Genomic DNA, 5,000 nt, shown 5'->3' with positions numbered 1-5,000 from the left:
TGGCTGACGTTTTGCTCCGCTCACGACGGTCGCCGCGGCACGCAAGAACAGGCCAAAAACTGGCCAAAACAGCCCAAAAACGGGCCAAAACTGGCCATTTTTTGCTGCGCGAGCGAGCGGAGAGCGGCGAACAGCGAGCGAAGCGCGAGGCAGCACCGTCCCTGCTATACGAAAGCCCCATCCAGCCCTGTGCCACCCGGGGGGTTCCAGGGTGCTGAGATGGCTGACATTTTGCTCCGCTCACGACGGTCACCGCGCCACACAAGAACAGCCCAAAAACAGGCCAAAACAGCCCAAAAACGGGCCAAAACTGGCCATTTTTGGCTGCGCGAGCGAGCGGCGAGCGGCGAACAGCGAGCGAAGCGAGAGGCAGCACCGTCCCTGCTATACGAAAGCCCCATCCAGCCCTGTGCCACCCGGGGGGTTCCAGGGTGCTGAGATGGCTGACGTTTTGCTCCGCTCACGACGGTCACCGCACCACGCAAGAACAGGCCAAAAACTGGCCAAAACAGCCCAAAAACGGGCCAAAACTGGCCATTTTTGGCTGCGCGAGCGAGCGGCGAGCGGCGAACAGCGAGCGAAGCGAGAGGCAGCACCGTCCCTGCTATACGAAAGCCCCATCCAGCCCTGTGCCACCCGGGGGGTTCCAGGGTGCTGAGATGGCTGACGTTTTGCTCCGCTCTCGACGGTCACCGCGCAATGCAAGAACAGGCCAAAAACTGGCCAAAACGGCCCAAAAACGGGCCAAAACTGGCCATTTTTGGCTGCGCGAGCGGCGAGCGGCGGACAGCGAGCGAAGCGAGAGGCAGCACCGTCCCTGCTATACGAAAGCCCCATCCAGCCCTGTGCCACCCGGGGGGTTCCAGGGTGCTGAGATGGCTGACGTTTTGCTCCGCTCTCGACGGTCACCGCGCAATGCAAGAACAGGCCAAAAACTGGCCAAAACGGCCCAAAAACGGGCCAAAACTGGCCATTTTTGGCTGCGCGAGCGAGCGGCGAGCGGCGGACAGCGAGCGAAGCGAGAGGCAGCACCGTCCCTGCTATACGAAAGCCCCATCCAGCCCTGTGCCACCCGGGGGGTTCCAGGGTGCTGAGATGGCTGACGTTTTGCTCCGCTCTCGACGGTCACCGCGCAATGCAAGAACAGGCCAAAAACTGGCCAAAACGGCCCAAAAACGGGCCAAAACTGGCCATTTTTGGCTGCACGAGCGAGCGGCGAGCGGCGGACAGCGAGCGAAGCGAGAGGCAGCACCGTCCCTGCTATACGAAAGCCCCATCCAGCCCTGTGCCACCCGGGGGGTTCCAGGGTGCTGAGATGGCTGACGTTTTGCTCCGCTCTCGACGGTCACCGCGCAATGCAAGAACAGGCCAAAAACTGGCCAAAACGGCCCAAAAACGGGCCAAAACTGGCCATTTTTGGCTGCACGAGCGAGCGGCGAGCGGCGGACAGCGAGCGAAGCGAGAGGCAGCACCGTCCCTGCTATACGAAAGCCCCATCCAGCCCTGTGCCACCCGGGGGGTTCCAGGGTGCTGAGATGGCTGACGTTTTGCTCCGCTCTCGACGGTCACCGCGCAATGCAAGAACAGGCCAAAAACTGGCCAAAACGGCCCAAAAACGGGCCAAAACTGGCCATTTTTGGCTGCACGAGCGAGCGGCGAGCGGCGGACAGCGAGCGAAGCGAGAGGCAGCACCGTCCCTGCTATACGAAAGCCCCATCCAGCCCTGTGCCACCCGGGGGGTTCCAGGGTGCTGAGATGGCTGACGTTTTGCTCCGCTCTCGACGGTCACCGCGCAATGCAAGAACAGGCCAAAAACTGGCCAAAACGGCCCAAAAACGGGCCAAAACTGGCCATTTTTGGCTGCGCGAGCGAGCGGCGAGCGGCGGACAGCGAGCGAAGCGAGAGGCAGCACCGTCCCTGCTATACGAAAGCCCCATCCAGCCCTGTGCCACCCGGGGGGTTCCAGGGTGCTGAGATGGCTGACGTTTTGCTCCGCTCTCGACGGTCACCGCGCAATGCAAGAACAGGCCAAAAACTGGCCAAAACGGCCCAAAAACGGGCCAAAACTGGCCATTTTTGGCTGCACGAGCGAGCGGCGAGCGGCGGACAGCGAGCGAAGCGAGAGGCAGCACCGTCCCTGCTATACGAAAGCCCCATCCAGCCCTGTGCCACCCGGGGGGTTCCAGGGTGCTGAGATGGCTGACGTTTTGCTCCGCTCTCGACGGTCACCGCGCAATGCAAGAACAGGCCAAAAACTGGCCAAAACGGCCCAAAAACGGGCCAAAACTGGCCATTTTTGGCTGCACGAGCGAGCGGCGAGCGGCGGACAGCGAGCGAAGCGAGAGGCAGCACCGTCCCTGCTATACGAAAGCCCCATCCAGCCCTGTGCCACCCGGGGGGGGTTCCAGGGTGCTGAGATGGCTGACGTTTTGCTCCGCTCTCGACGGTCACCGCGCAATGCAAGAACAGGCCAAAAACTGGCCAAAACGGCCCAAAAACGGGCCAAAACTGGCCATTTTTGGCTGCACGAGCGAGCGGCGAGCGGCGGACAGCGAGCGAAGCGAGAGGCAGCACCGTCCCTGCTATACGAAAGCCCCATCCAGCCCTGTGCCACCCGGGGGGTTCCAGGGTGCTGAGATGGCTGACGTTTTGCTCCGCTCTCGACGGTCACCGCGCAATGCAAGAACAGGCCAAAAACTGGCCAAAACGGCCCAAAAACGGGCCAAAACTGGCCATTTTTGGCTGCGCGAGCGAGCGGCGAGCGGCGGACAGCGAGCGAAGCGAGAGGCAGCACCGTCCCTGCTATACGAAAGCCCCATCCAGCCCTGTGCCACCCGGGGGGTTCCAGGGTGCTGAGATGGCTGACGTTTTGCTCCGCTCTCGACGGTCACCGCGCAATGCAAGAACAGGCCAAAAACTGGCCAAAACGGCCCAAAAACGGGCCAAAACTGGCCATTTTTGGCTGCACGAGCGAGCGGCGAGCGGCGGACAGCGAGCGAAGCGAGAGGCAGCACCGTCCCTGCTATACGAAAGCCCCATCCAGCCCTGTGCCACCCGGGGGGTTCCAGGGTGCTGAGATGGCTGACGTTTTGCTCCGCTCTCGACGGTCACCGCGCAATGCAAGAACAGGCCAAAAACTGGCCAAAACGGCCCAAAAACGGGCCAAAACTGGCCATTTTTGGCTGCACGAGCGAGCGGCGAGCGGCGGACAGCGAGCGAAGCGAGAGGCAGCACCGTCCCTGCTATACGAAAGCCCCATCCAGCCCTGTGCCACCCGGGGGGTTCCAGGGTGCTGAGATGGCTGACGTTTTGCTCCGCTCTCGACGGTCACCGCGCAATGCAAGAACAGGCCAAAAACTGGCCAAAACGGCCCAAAAACGGGCCAAAACTGGCCATTTTTGGCTGCACGAGCGAGCGGCGAGCGGCGGACAGCGAGCGAAGCGAGAGGCAGCACCGTCCCTGCTATACGAAAGCCCCATCCAGCCCTGTGCCACCCGGGGGGTTCCAGGGTGCTGAGATGGCTGACGTTTTGCTCCGCTCTCGACGGTCACCGCGCAATGCAAGAACAGGCCAAAAACTGGCCAAAACGGCCCAAAAACGGGCCAAAACTGGCCATTTTTGGCTGCACGAGCGAGCGGCGAGCGGCGGACAGCGAGCGAAGCGAGAGGCAGCACCGTCCCTGCTATACGAAAGCCCCATCCAGCCCTGTGCCACCCGGGGGGTTCCAGGGTGCTGAGATGGCTGACGTTTTGCTCCGCTCTCGACGGTCACCGCGCAATGCAAGAACAGGCCAAAAACTGGCCAAAACGGCCCAAAAACGGGCCAAAACTGGCCATTTTTGGCTGCACGAGCGAGCGGCGAGCGGCGGACAGCGAGCGAAGCGAGAGGCAGCACCGTCCCTGCTATACGAAAGCCCCATCCAGCCCTGTGCCACCCGGGGGGTTCCAGGGTGCTGAGATGGCTGACGTTTTGCTCCGCTCTCGACGGTCACCGCGCAATGCAAGAACAGGCCAAAAACTGGCCAAAACGGCCCAAAAACGGGCCAAAACTGGCCATTTTTGGCTGCACGAGCGAGCGGCGAGCGGCGGACAGCGAGCGAAGCGAGAGGCAGCACCGTCCCTGCTATACGAAAGCCCCATCCAGCCCTGTGCCACCCGGGGGGTTCCAGGGTGCTGAGATGGCTGACGTTTTGCTCCGCTCTCGACGGTCACCGCGCAATGCAAGAACAGGCCAAAAACTGGCCAAAACGGCCCAAAAACGGGCCAAAACTGGCCATTTTTGGCTGCACGAGCGAGCGGCGAGCGGCGGACAGCGAGCGAAGCGAGAGGCAGCACCGTCCCTGCTATACGAAAGCCCCATCCAGCCCTGTGCCACCCGGGGGGTTCCAGGGTGCTGAGATGGCTGACGTTTTGCTCCGCTCTCGACGGTCACCGCGCAATGCAAGAACAGGCCAAAAACTGGCCAAAACGGCCCAAAAACGGGCCAAAACTGGCCATTTTTGGCTGCACGAGCGAGCGGCGAGCGGCGGACAGCGAGCGAAGCGAGAGGCAGCACCGTCCCTGCTATACGAAAGCCCCATCCAGCCCTGTGCCACCCGGGGGGTTCCAGGGTGCTGAGATGGCTGACGTTTTGCTCCGCTCTCGACGGTCACCGCGCAATGCAAGAACAGGCCAAAAACTGGCCAAAACGGCCCAAAAACGGGCCAAAACTGGCCATTTTTGGCTGCACGAGCGAGCGGCGAGCGGCGGACAGCGAGCGAAGCGAGAGGCAGCACCGTCCCTGCTATACGAAAGCCCCATCCAGCCCTGTGCCACCCGGGGGGTTCCAGGGTGCTGAGATGGCTGACGTTTTGCTCCGCTCTCGACGGTCACCGCGCAATGCAAGAACAGGCCAAAAACTGGCCAAAACGGCCCAAAAACGGGCCAAAACTGGCCATTTTTGGCTGCACGAGCGAGCGGCGAGCGGCGGACAGCGAGCGAAGCGAGAGGCAGCACCGTCCC

The sequence above is a fragment of the Musa acuminata genome, unplaced genomic scaffold (genome assembly GCF_036884655.1).
Source record: "Musa acuminata AAA Group cultivar baxijiao unplaced genomic scaffold, Cavendish_Baxijiao_AAA HiC_scaffold_721, whole genome shotgun sequence".
NCBI classification, from domain to species: domain Eukaryota; kingdom Viridiplantae; phylum Streptophyta; class Magnoliopsida; order Zingiberales; family Musaceae; genus Musa; species Musa acuminata.
Note: the sequence above shows the minus strand (reverse complement) of the source record.